The 14,396-nt window shown below is 44.8% G+C and overlaps 1 protein-coding gene across 2 annotated transcripts in view; it reads right to left on the bottom strand.

Moving 5' to 3' along the window:
- The window catches only part of ASAP1 (ArfGAP with SH3 domain, ankyrin repeat and PH domain 1), a 357,684-nt gene that overhangs the window by 254,840 nt on the left and 88,448 nt on the right, over positions 1 to 14,396 (bottom strand). The gene's annotated exons all lie outside the window — the stretch shown is intronic.

Below are 14,396 nucleotides of genomic sequence, written 5' to 3'. Positions count from 1 at the left end.
TCACAGCACTCCGCTGGTTTTGGCCTGGCAACAGGGACAAAAGGATCTCTTCCCAGTCAGGCTGCTTGCTTCTGTTGGCCAAACCAGCCTTCAATAAAATATCAATAATTAAATAGCACTCAACTAAAATTACTAATGCAATAAATGGACTGCGATGGGGGAGCTTCCCTCTTACTGCAAGGGGCTTGACTAATGCCCTGTGGGAAGCTTGAAAAATGTTATCAGAGATGATGAGTTTTTTCTTTTTTTTTTTAACAGCCAATGCAAACACAAAACACACACCATATCTGTTCATCAAAGTCCATAATTTGGCACCAGAACAAGAAAAGTCCATAATGCTTCTTCTTTTTTTTTCTTAATGCTTCTAATATGAAATCACTAGCCCTTAAAAAACAAACATATGAACAAAAAGAGTTACATTCTTCCAGAAAAGTCAGCCACACAGAAGCCACCAGCAACTAAACACAAGGCAGTAAACTTAACTCACAAGGCCAGCTCCAGGGAAATGACTCAATGGTCAGAGCATTCCCCACCACCGAGAAGGCATTCCCTGCATGGGGGTGGGAGGTGGGGGTGGCGGCAGGGGGTACCATATTGATCTGCTCTCCTTGGCTTTCTGTCCTGGGTAATGGAAAGAGAGCAAAGCTTGAGGGTCAGGAGAGGAAGAAGAGCTTAAGGTCCAGCTCTACTACTTATACTAAATCTGAGTCTGCACAGGTCCTAGAATTTACTCATCAGTTATCAATGACAACAACTACTCACAGTGCAGGATTAGATAGTAAACAGTAATAAAAGGAAGGAGATGGACAGAGACACACACAGAGAGATAGAGAGACAGACAGATAGACACCCTGAACTGACCCTCATCAATGCGAAAGAACTGCATTAATGCAAAAATATCCTTCCGTGCCCTTCCTACTTGAATCATCCAGAAACCAGAGCCATTATACAAACCTCTCCCTATGTCCCAGCTTTTTCCTTCAGGGTCAAGGTCCCCCCAAGGTGCCCAATCAGGCCAACTTCCTAACATTAATGTGCTTTAATAAGAAAAAGCTGAATGCTGGCTGCAGGCCAATGCTCTCAGGCAACAAACATGTGCATTCATTCATTCTGGATCTGTGTCGTCGTCCATTTGTCCAGATGACCCGTGCTGGGCTGGGAGACCCTGCAGTAAGGAACTCAGGTAAAGAGAAACAAACATACATGTCACAATGGGCACTCTGCTCAAACTGCTTGGATCTAACCCAAAACAAGGGTGGACCAACTGGACCAGTGTTCAGGGCATATAACGTGTGTAAATGGAGCACTAAAATATGCTTGTGTAGTAACCAGATGGAGAAAAATATATCCTAGTATTCTCCTTGAGAGGGGTTCTAAATGTAGCTGGGAGGAATATAATGATAATTTCTCAGGGTAAAATGATCAGAGCTCCATGGGGCACATCAGATTAACAACATACATCACTAAACTGCCTTCTCCAAATGGGTGATTGCACCACCTACAGGGCCCTTGTCTGGCTAAGTGAGGCATGCAAGTCTGGGGCCAGAGCAGAACTGCTTGGAACAAGAGCAGTGGCGTGGAGCCCTGGCACCAGCAGTCTCTTTCTCTGAGGCCCCAGCTGCTGAATAAACGTATCACTCTGAGGGGGCACCTGTGGGCTCAGGGTGACCCCACCTGGAGAAAGAGGCCACTGAATGACCTGACCGATCTATTCATTAAACAAATATTCTATGAGCCACACATGATCTTTAAAAAGGCACTGAGTGGGGTGCCTGGGTAGCTTAGTCAGTTAAGTGGTTTTGGCTCAGGTCGTGATCTCAGGGTCATGGGATCAAGGCTCTGTTTAAGATTCTGTTTAAGATTCCCTCTCCTGGGGCATCTGGGTGGCTCAGTCAGTTAAGTGTCTGCCTTTGGCTCAGGTCATGATCCTGGGGCTCTGCTATCAAGCCCCACATCAGGCTCCCTGTTGGGTGGAGAGTCTGTTTCTCCTTCTCCCTCTGCTCCTCCTCCAACTCGTGCTCTTTCTCTCTCTCTTTCAAATAAATAAAATCTTAAAAAAAGGATTCCCTCTCACTCTGCCCCTCCCCTTGCTCATGTACCACTCTCTCTCAAATAAATCAATCTTTAAAAAAAAAAAAAAAAGAAGGCATTGAGTAACCAATATAAACAAAATATCAGCAAGACATGGTTATTCTGTAGATTTTAATCTAGTTACTGTCTAGACAAGGATGGGCCTGTAAATTAACAATAAGAATGTAGGGTGCTAAGTGCCTCCATGGTTGCCTAGGGCACAGGGTTGGGTACCCAACGCTTCACCAAGAAGGATCATAAGCTGTTAGAGAGGTGCTTTGTCGAGATCCCAAACCATTCTTTATTCTTATCAGATGGAGGCTGACACTTAGCACTGCCCTATGGTCTACACCTCCAATGTGTCAGAAGGAAGAATTTCACACCTGGAAAACAAAAGGGGTAAGGGGTGATCTCATAGCAAACCACTGAAAGGAAGGAGAAAAAAAAAAAGGAAGAGGTTCTGGAAGAGGGTGCCACATTAAAATTTTACCATGCAGACCACAGAAGAGTCACACAATGGAAGAATTTTGAAGTTCTGTAATGAAAATCACCAGAGAAACTGCAATGTCCAACATTTCATCTCATGGATGTATCACTGAATTTCTGAAGAAAAATCGCTAACTCCACAATTGCTAATTTATTTTCATTCTAAAAACAACTCTTGCAAAACAGCTGCTAAAAGGGATCCAACTCCACTACACCCTAGTCCTTTTGTTTTCAAATTCTTTACGTGTTAACTGAAATCACATATATCACAAGAAAGATACCGTGCCTCGAGGAAGACAAGCTGAAATTACTCCATCTACAGAAATAAAAGGCCCCCTGGTATAGTATAAAGGAAAGAAAACAGGCTCAGTGGTCTATACAGGACATGTAAGTCAGCATGACTGCCATCCCCGGTGTGCCTTTGCTGGGAGAAAAAGCCTTAATGCTCTATGCCCAGGAAGGGCACCTCAGACAAGGGTAGACACTTGATTCATGGGAGGCTCCTTTATGGATGGCCAGTGAACCATGAGGTGGCCTTAGGACCCCTTTACATTCCTAAATAAGTAAAGAATCCTAAAGATGTTTGTTAAAATAGGTTGTATCTCTTGATATGGGATGCAATAGAAATGAAAACAGAAAATATTCCAAACCAAAAAACACATATTTAGCCGTCACTGGCTGACATTGTCACACATCTCATGGCCTTTAGAAAATTCTCCTATGCATTTCTGACAGAATAAAACTGAAAAAGGCAAGTAAAATAATGCATCAGTATTGTTATGAAAGTCGTTTTGCCCCCCCCCCCCCCCCCAGAGTCCCTGAAAAGGTCTCAAGATCACCACAGAGCCCAAGACCATATCTGGAGAACCCTTCTAATAGAGGCAATGACAATAAGCTCAGCAGTCAAATTCACTCCAGAACTTGTATGAGCAAATAACGAAAGGCCTGGCCAGTCAACAGGAAATAATGGCATGGGCCAGCAAAAGGATGAAACTAATTCTAAAATATTTTACAAGATATTCATGTGTGGGGCACCTGGGTGGCTCAGTTGGTTAAGTGTCTGCCTTTGGCTCAGGTCATGATATCAGGTCAGCCCCCTCCTGGGCTCAAGCTCCGAGTTGGGCTCCCGGCTCAGCGGGAGCCTGCTTCTTCCTCTGCCCCTTCCCCTGCTCATGTGCACACTCTCTCTCACCCTCTCAAATAAATAAATGTCTTTAAAAAAAAAAAACCAAAACCACAAGATGTTCATGTATTTCCCAAGCTAAATTACATTTTTAAGTTTGATTTGGCATCTACTTATGACAATGATCATATTAACTCCAAATGAATGGTGCATACTGCAAACAGATTATACAAATATCACTGGTTGCGGGGGGGGGGGGGGGGGGCGCTTGGGTGGCTCAGTTACTTAAGCACTGACTCTTGATCTCAGCTCAGGTCTTGAATTTATGGTTGTGAGCTCAAGCCCCACATTGGGCTCCACACTGGACATGGAGCCTACTTAAATAAAAAGTAAAATTAAATAAACAAATAGCAAGCGGTATAACTCGTATAGAACTGGCAGTTGGGTTCATTTTCTATACCACTAACCACCTGCCTGATTCCCCTCAGTGATAATGCAACATGTTACTTTTTCAGAAATCAGTCTCCACAGTGTAACAAAAATGAATATACTTCAGAGAGAAACTTATAAATTCTGAATGCCAATTAAGCATGCTAGTCCTCCCCACATAATCAAATCCTAACATGTCCATGATAATTAACAGAATGAAAAAAAAAAAAAGTTACTCCAATGGCCTGAAAGTCTGTATCCGCCCCCCTCCTCCTCTCCACAACACACACACAACAAATTCAAATATTGAAACCCTAACCTCCCAATGTAGTGGTATCAGGAGGTGAGGCCTCATGAATGGAATTAGTGCCACATAAAAGGACCTCGTAGAAATTCCCTGTCCCTTCCACCATATGAAGTACCACAAAGCCAGAAGAGGACCCTCACAGGAGACTGACCATACTGGCATCCTGACCTTGGACTTCCAGCCTTCAGAACAAGAAAACAAATTTCTGTTGTTTATAAGCCACCCTTTAGCAGACTGAGCTAAGACAGAACTACAGTCCTATCAGGAAATAAAACCGGGGGGCACCTGGCTGGTTCAGTTGGGAGAGCATGTGACTCTTGATCTTGGGGTCGTTAAGTTCGAGCCCCCACGTTGGGTGCACAGATTACTTTTTTAAAAAAGCAGGATGGGGGTGTGGATAGAGTTGGTAGGTGGGAGGTTTCCTTTCATCCCGTGAAAATTAAAGTGCTAAAGGCTAGCAGAATCTTATCCACAGCTTCTCAAAGAGGCTGTCACATCCCTTTTCTTGTATTAACTGTTTTTTTTTTTTTTTATAATAACCTTGTACCTTTCCTCTTCTCCCAACCTGAAAACTCCCCTTTCGTCAAAACATTCTGCCCTGAATTAGAAGAGTGGCCAGCCTTGCTAACAGGACCCCTTGAGCCTATAAACTAATCTCCACATAAAAGGGTGAGGAGGGGGCAGCCCCAGTGGCCTAGTGGTTTAGCGCTGCCTTCAGCCTGGGGTGTGATCCTGGAGACCTGGGATCTAGTCCCACATCGGGCTCCCTGCATGGGGCCTGCTTCTCCCTCTGCCTGTGTCTCTGTCTCTCTCTCTCTCTGTGACTGTCATGAATAAATAAGTAAAATCTTTAAAAAAAAAAAAAAAAAGGGTGAGGAGGGCTTCCCCACAGGACGGCAGTACCTACCTCATTGGTGGCTGTGAGGTTTAAACAAGCGGATGCAGTTAACTTAGAACAGTACGTGACACGTCAAGCACTTAATAAAAATTAGCTGCTCAATTAAAGCGCTCTGCGTACAGGAAAGGCCCAACAAAGAATAGCCAGCACGGCAACAGAAGATGCACATCCAGCAAATAAAGAAGGGGACCCTCCTCCAAGAACATTATCCCAGCGCCCCCCGCAAACCTTCCACACTACCTCCAGTGACGCAAGCTGGTCATGTCCACCTGTGTGGTCTGTTCCAGCCTGCAGCTCCAGCACATCACAGACCTCCCTGACAATCCCACCCCCCCCCCCCTGCCCCGGGCAGCTGGTGCTGGGCTCTTTCTGCCAGGTGCCTGGCCCAGAACTGGGGCTGCTGGCTTGACAATCAAAGGAGGGACAAAACACCCAAGGACTGAGGGGCACTGATTTCCCCCACCCCTGAGGAGACAGTGGGAAATGAATCCTCAGGTTCAAGGAGTTCTAGGTAAGCTCAGCAAATACAGAGTAACTCTTCATCCGAGAGGCTTTTAAAGGAAAAATACGGTCTTTTTTTCAAGGAAAAAACCAGAACCACGAGAGTCACCTCACCAGGAACCATTATTTAACCAACATTCACCCTCTGTGAGCTTTTAAGCAAGTTACCTTCTCTGAGCCACTGTTTCTTCCCTGGTACCTCGCAAGTAAGAGAACATACAGAAATACTTTGTAAACTGTAAGGTGCTGTACAAACTTGAGATGCTGGGAATCCGTTCAGCTGTGGAAAAGAAGTGGACAGATTATTTAGGTCTCTGTGAAGAGCAAGCTCTAAAAGCCAGCGAAGTTACACGTGCTCTTGAGTAGAGCGAGGGAGCCGGGGGGACGTAACAACCAAGATGGGGAAGTAGGGAGGAGGGCGGAGTTGACGCAGAAGCGGCGCTAACACAAGGCTCAGCTTAGGGCCATTCTCTCCCACTGGTAAGTGGTGTTGTATTTGACTAATATCACACGTTTTTAAAACTGTTTTTCCTTCCTGACACAACCATCTCAGGGTTCAAACATGAAACAAAGTCAACTGCTGAAAACAAAACTCAACACGATCGATGTTTAAATTAATTTAAATTGGTAAAGGCACGAATATAAAGAGACCTGTCTGGTTCTGTGCCCTGAAGTGGACCGTGGCTACAAACTCAAGGCTGACAAAAGATCGCAACTGGAAGATTGGAAGAATGAGGTGGTTGCGCACTATGTTCTCTAAGACTACCATTTCTGGCTCTAAGATGCCCAGATTACATGACCTCCCCTGAACTTCTGCAAGTCCTGAAATTCCTCCCAGCTCCCCCCTCGTGGTCAGTCCTACAGACAATACTTCTCCCAGACTCTCCCTATCCTCAATTCTTCCCCACGCAGAGCCAGGCTCACCTTGCCCTAAGATCTCAAGGCCCCTCCAATGCATTGTGGTGGGTGTGCATTCATTCATTCATTCCAATGGGGTTCCTTCCAGTGATTCCCAGGCTTTGGAAACTGATAAACAGATTAATCATCAAACTGCTGAATCTTGTCCTCAACAGGAATACCGCAGGCTTGGAATAAGCATCTCCCCATAGTGGGCTGTACCCAGAGAAAAAGCTGGAGATGCGAGTGACCCCAAACTATGGATGGTTTTCCAAGCATCATCACACAATCCTGAGGAAAAATGAGTGCCTGCAGGGTAAAGGGAGAACTTTCCATGGAATGAAAAGCCAACTCCATCTTCCTAAGCAGCAGAAGACAAACTAAGGTAGCAACATGGCTAACAAGAGAGTCAGGCCAGGTTAGGTCTCAGGAAGAGACCACTACCTCTTCAGAAATGAACATAAATTAACTCACCTTGGACAACAATTTCTGCTGGTTGTGGAGCAAGACTCTCTCCCCCTTCATGCTATAATGTTTCCAGGGGGAAAGGGCACAAGCAGAAATTAAGTATCTGGTAATTGATATTTTTAATATTCATGCTCTTGTACTCAATGCATAAAATGTATACATATTCTTAAACAGTGAATTTAAAATGTTTCCAGGCCCACTTTCTTTTCAACGGGCTGTGGATCCAACAGGCCTGGTTTGAAAATGAGCTCTCCCACATACCAGAGGTGCCATCAGGGCATTCGCGGATCTTATCTCAGCATCCCTTCTCTCCCTCGAAAGTGGAAAAACTCATGAAAGGTGTTTTAAGGACTAGAAATATTTACTTACAGAACTTAGCACAGTACTAGGCTCGAAAGAGAAGCTTAATAAATAGGTTATAATGGCTCCTGAATGCTTAACACAGCCTAATTACTACAATAAATGCTGATACTTTCCAAAAGGCTTTATGTAAAATACTAGATCTGGTGTTTTTGGAAAGGGGCTCTTTAACCCCTTTTGCTTTTGGGGTTAAAAAAAACCCAGTAATTTAGTATGATTTAGTAATGCCACATAGTTGTGGGGGGTACTAACAGATCAAGCTAAGTCACTAAGTCAAGTAATTTAGTGACATGATGTGTTACAGCAGGAAGTGAAATAGACACTAAGCTCTCAGCTGACAGCTCCAAAGTAAAGCACGCCCACCACCCACAGCATGCCTGGGTAGGCACAGGGCCCCAGGAAAGCCACCTTGCTCCCCAAAATGGGTATATGATTCAAGTGTCACAATGTCAGGTTCCCGGCCATTACTCCTGATTGTTAAGAGTTAAGCCTGGGCGAAGCGCCCACAGTGTCTCACGCCAAAAGCGGACTTGACCCAGCAGCACTGTGAGATCCTAGGTAAGAACTGCAAGCAGAGCAGTCAAGAACTTGGCACCTCTCCGAATCTCTGTCTCCACCAACTGTAGAACGGGGACCTGAGAATCCACCTCCTGAGGCTGATACAAAGATTAAATTATGCAATGTCTTTAACTGGGCACTGTTTCTAACAGTACACTGGGCTGACCTGTGGGGAAAGACAGCTACACTGTAAGGTGTGAGGGGATGCTCAAGCTCAGCACCTAAACTACCTCCCAACCGCCTCCCTGCAATGCCTGAAAGCCCCCCCCATTCTGTTGGGTTGGGGTGTCACACACTGTTAGAAGTGCATCCATCCAATTAAAAAATAAATAAAAAAAAATAAAAAAAAGAAGAAGTACATCCAGCTCTGGGAGGGGAGGGGGCACTAGAGTGCTTTATCACACGAATGCCTTTAGGTGACTCATCAGTGATTTTTCTTCCAGGGGAGTCACCTAAAAGCAGACCTTGGTAAGGATGATACAGGTTTTCAACCAGGGCAATAACAGTGGGGTGGGGAGGAGGATATCCTGGGACCCTGAGAGGAAGCAAAAAGTCTTAAAGGAGGATGAAGGAGGGTACTGAATGGGCAGGGATGGAACCAGTCACAGACCCTGAGCCTCAGAAACACAAACTCCAGCTTCCCCACTGCCTGCACACCTGAGTCCAGCCACTCTTCCTCTCTCAGCTCAATTTTCTCACCTGAAAAAGTAAAGTTCATACTGTTTACTTTCCTGATGCTCTGAGGATTTTATAAGATATCACATGTAAAGTACTCATCAGGGAACCCACATTCTACCAGAGTGGACCCTGGCTTAAAGAAATCCACTCTATGCTGAAATCCCACTGAGAAAAATAATCCAGAAAACCGCTTCTTGGACTTGCCGGAGATGCAGAGACCTGACACATTCAGAGGCAATTTCAGAGTTAAGAATGGGTCTCTCCGAAACCTCTGGAACTGAAAAAGCACCAACCCAGAACATCTGTGACTGAGTTTCCAGGTGAGCCCCAAGGGGAAACCTCCTTACAAGCCAAATTCACCAGAGTGATGGGGCTCCCTAGCCAAAGGCCATCTCAAGGACACCTGAAACACAACCTGGTTTCTAAAAATGTGCCAACCCTCAGAAACAACAGGTTAAAGTTGCTCTTGGCACCTTCTCCTCCTGAGTCTTCTTCCCTCAGGCTGCTCCCAAAGCCCTAACCCCAGAGTGCCCACAGGCTCACCTCACTTCTGGGGGAGCACCATCCCCAGAACATCCCCCTCGCTACTTCTCAGCAAACTGTTAAGTAGAAAACAATCTGAATAACTCATGACTATGTGTGAATAATGTTGCAGTATTGGGTCTGTTAAAGATGCTTACTAACCCAGAAAAGCTTCTCAGCTGCAGAAAAGGTCCCCAGAGTTCATTAAGAGAAGTAAAACTGTGGAAGCAGCTTTCCAGAAGCTACCTGTGGCAAGGGGACACCCTGGTCAGGAGCTGGACTCCATGTCTTCTACTCATGCCCCCTCTTCACAGCGAGTGGTATTTCTGTATTTCTGAACCCACAAACTTATTTCCCTGATAAGCGGGAATTTTGGCAGAGAGGCCATACAGGTCAAAGAAGTTGCTACAAAGGGGCTGGTGGGCACATGAGGCAGAGCTGCCCACTTCCCCACGACATGGAATGGACGATGGCTCTCTGCTGTCCACTCTGCTAAACAGACAGCTTGAGAACATCCACACTCGCCGTTTCTCTTCACTTGACTCAGAATGACGTCTAGCACACGAACACACATGGAGGCAACTACACACCGAAACCCAATGTTTTCCTTCGGAGAAACTTTCAGGTCAAGGCCTCACTCCAAGCTGTCCCTGTGTGGAGAAAAGCTCTTTCATAGACTGTGTAGGGCTAGGGGTAGAAATGACACAGACCACCTTCCAGGGGGGTTGTGGCAACACGACAACTGTTTCAGAAATTTATGAACAGACTGGGCTTTTGACCTGGTAGGTAATTCAACTTCTAGGACTCTCTCAACACCCGTGAGGATTATGACAGATACATGCAAATAGCCACTGCTTTCTCTTCCACAGTAGGTCCTCCTCTGGGGCAACTGCCCCAGAGCCAACTGTTTAAAACACACAAATTCTGGCCTCCTGGGTGGCTCAGTCAGTTGAGCATCTGCCTTTGGCTTGGGTCATGATCCCAAGGTCCTGGAATCAGCCTCACCTTGAGCTCCCTGCTCAGTGGGGAGTCTGCTTCTTTCTCTCCCTCTGCCCTCCCTCTGTCCATGCATGCACACGCTCTCTCTCAAATAAATATTTTAAAAATAAATCTGTCACATAAATTCCTCAGTAGGGGGCAACCTGAGGGAAGGAGGGAAATCCCACTAATACAATGACAGGTCTTAAAAAATGTTATTAAAGACTTTTTAATGATATGGGGAAATGCTCATGGTGTGTTAAATGAGAATAAGCTGGATACAGTTATCTAGAAGAAGGAGCTGAAGTAACGGTACTGGCTATCTCTAGCTGGTGGGATTGTGGACTTTCAAATTTTCTTTTTTATGGGACACCTGGGTGGCTCAGTGGTTGAGCATCTGCTTCTGGCTAAGGTGGTAATCCCAGGGTCCTGGGATGGAGTCTTGCATCAGGCTCCCCACAGAGAGCCTGCTTCTCCCTCTGCCTGTGTCTCTGCCTCCCTATGTGTGTCTCTCACGAATAAATAAAATCTTAAAACTTTTTTTTCTAACTTTTTATGCTTTCCCCTAGTTTTCTATAAAGGGAAAGCATTCCTTTTATTCTTTAATATGAAAAAGTTATTCAGAAGAAACAAAAGTACGTCAAGAGGAGATTGTAGCACATGTTAAATGGCACCAAAAAGATGCAATCAACATTATCCAGACTATGGTAAACTCGACAGGACAAGCAATCCACTTCTTCCAACAAAACACTGCAAGGGGGAAAAAACAGGGGGTCCCCACAGATTAAAAGAAATTTTAAATATGCACCAGCCAATTTCAACATATGAATTTCATCTGGATCCTGATTTGACCAAACCATTTAAAGGGGGGAAAAATCACTCTGAACACTGAATATGTAATGATCTTGAGAAAATGATCTTTTTTGCAGATGTGATCATGGTAATGTGGTTCTTCGCTACCCCCACCCCAAGTCCTTATCTTTTAGGATACTTAAGAATGAAATAAAACCGTATCTAGGATTGAATTTAAAACTCTGGGGTAAAGGTTAAAATGAAAACATAGACCATGATTAGATCACAATGAAGCTGGGTGACAGCTATGTGGAGGTTCACATCAGCCTTGCTTTTGGAAAGGTTTAAAAGTTCAAAATAAACCAACAAACTAAAACAGAAACAAAGCAAAAATCCACTTGAAGGACTGAACTACTAAGGGGGAAAAAAAAAGAACCACAAAGGATGTGAGTGTACCCCATATACACAGAGGGGAATCTAATAACGCAAGTAGTAAAATGTATGTTTTTTATTCAAAAGGTATTCTTTTGGTTAAAAATTATTGACAAAACATGTCCCACCATGTAAGTCTGTCTCTTTCAGAAACAGGACGCTGGTAACAGGGCTCAGCCTCAGCATGCCTTTTCAGTCTTGTGACCAATGACAAATCATTTTAACTTTCTGAACCTCTGTTTTCTTGTCTCACAAATGAGGAAAAGGTGGCCCTGTTGCCTAACAAAGTGCTGTGTGCATGAAATGAGACAACACATAAGAAAGTACTTGGAAAACTTAACAGAGTACAAAAATGCTGCAGAGTAAACCCAGAGCACAATGGCTCATTAAATCATATGATTCACTACTTGCCGCTCAAAGAAAAATCAGAGAGGTCAACTCTTTCTGAAAACACCAATTCTCTCATTAATCCCTCTGATACCACATCATGAATTGGCTGCCCCTGATTAGAGATATAAATTACCTAGCTTTAAATGCCTCCCACTCAAGGGAACAAATGCTTTCTTTTTCCACTGGCAGAAACAAGTCTAGTTTGTGTGTGTACGTGTGTGTTTGTTTCCACTATGAAAGTAAATGTTAACCTGACTCGCTGCCATTCCCTTGTGCTTTGCAGCTAAATGACAACAAAGTAAGGTTGGCACGGTGGAGGGAAGGTGTGGGACATGGAGCCCTACAGACTTAGGATCTCTGACTCCAGGCTCCTTCACGCATGAGCTGGGCAATGTGCAGGTGAGAAATAACCCAAGGAAGGCACCCAGTACAGAGCTGAGAACGCCAAAAGTGAGTGCAATCACTGTTACTGAACTCATTGACGCCGTGAAAGACTGTACCACCAGGATGTGGACACCAAAAGGACAGACCAAGATCTGGCTCAACATCCAGGTCTGCCATAAATCTGTGGCACAACCTTCAGAAAATTTGGTAATTTGGTAATTTTTCCAATTGCTCTACACAATCAGTAGCCATGTAACTGAAGTACACAGGCAGATAGCAATACTTGGAAAACCTTTACCAGATCTGCCTTCAACAATTATAAATCAAATAGCTTCACTATTATTTTATTTTTGTCAAATTTCTGAGTGCCAAGTAGGTAAAGAATGCGGGGAGAGGGTAATTCCCTGACCCCAAGGTACTTAAAATCTACTAAAAGTGAGGACATGTATGAACCTAAGTACATAACATAGTTCATTAACCAATCAACAACAAAATTATCCTAAAATCTGAGGGAAAGATGCTATTTCCACGGCCATCCAGTTGGCATTTTACCCTGTCAGGAAGTTCTCATTCAACCCTAACCTAAATATCTCATGCTTCAGCGGATGCCTATTTCCTGATTGCTCTATTTCATTTGCATTCCATTCACAATACAGGACATCTTTTCTTGAGGACAAGCTGGAAGTAGAAAGAGCCCAGATTGGGCTGAATTCTTTCTAAGCCTAGCCTGTCATCTGTAAAATGGGGAAAGAGCACCCATCCCCATAGAGCTACTGGAAGGACTGCGGAAGATGATGTGTGTAGGACATCCAGCACAGCACCGAGCACAGGGCAGGTGCTTCATGATAGCGTTCACAGATTCTGTACTTGCTCAAACTCTCCAACACAAAAGGCGGACACCTTGGGACAGTGACAGCATTATTTGACTTGGCACCATTTTATTTACTGGGAGGCAGCGCATTCCCTTGCATTGCTATGAAAAATATTACCATTATTAAAGCAGCAGCAGCTGTCGGGCCGGCAGTGAATGCTTATTTTGATTTGCACTTTGTGGAAACAAGGAGTATCTAATTTTATGTAAGTGCTATTAACATGAATAAACATTACAAAGAAAAGGAAATGGGCTTCATAAAAAAATGATTAATGAACCATAAAGGAAGACTCCCTACGTTTCAAAACAATGAAGATGCTGGAATTTTATTTTGTGTGTAACTGGTCAGTGAGGAAGCCACTTAATGGAAGGAGAGCTGTCAAGCCCTCGTCAGACCTCTATGCAGTTCTGTTACTTAACACTGGGAGCAGACAATCAAACCAGAAAGTTTCCCAAACTGAGCCTAACTGCTCTGCAGAGTCCTCCATCCATCCTGGATATCTATGAAGGATTATTTTTGAGTACCATGTCATCACTGTGGATTTAAATGGCAATGGGGTGTTTCTTCTCTGCCCACACCCTGTGTGGAATGTTGGTCTTTCTTGACCACATCAGGAAAGCTACAACGAGGCAGCACAGTGCTCTGACCACAGCCCTTCAAAATGTCCCAAACGAATACACTGCGGAAGGGTCAAGGGGAGGTGAGATTTGGAGAGGGAAGGGCAGAGAAGTAAACATCTTCCCGGTTCTGCTGGATGCCAGGCATGTAGCTGCCTTACCTTCCCCACTGGTTCTCTTGATAACCCTGTGAGGTACCGTGGTCTCCATTCTGCTCTCACGCCAATAAAGGAAGAAGACAGCGGGGCTAGAAGATCCGGATCCTAGTCCCAGCTTTGCTGTGTGATCTGGGTGTACAATGAGGGAGCTTCCCTACCCTCTTAACTGCTCTCTGAGGATCGCCATCATGCCCAGTCCTCAACGGAGGTGAGGGCTTAAGCCTACCCATCAGGTAACCCCAGCAACCTACCCAAGGCTGACTGGACTAGTGGTGGTGTCCTGACCCAAGCTGGACCCGTCTAATCCTTCTTCCCTAACATGTGAATCAGGCAGAGAGACTCAGCTGGTGTAGAGGGCACAGGGGCAAAAGGGCAGCAGGAGCCTGGGCTGCCATCCTGTCATCTGCCCCAGAAGAGAGTATCCACATTTCCTACCACTCATGTTCCAGGAAAGTCCTTAAAGCAAGTTCTCATTT

Source organism: Vulpes vulpes, chromosome 13 (genome assembly GCF_048418805.1).
Source record: "Vulpes vulpes isolate BD-2025 chromosome 13, VulVul3, whole genome shotgun sequence".
Taxonomy (NCBI): Eukaryota; Metazoa; Chordata; class Mammalia; order Carnivora; family Canidae; genus Vulpes; species Vulpes vulpes.
This window is presented reverse-complemented; position numbering and strand designations above follow the sequence as displayed.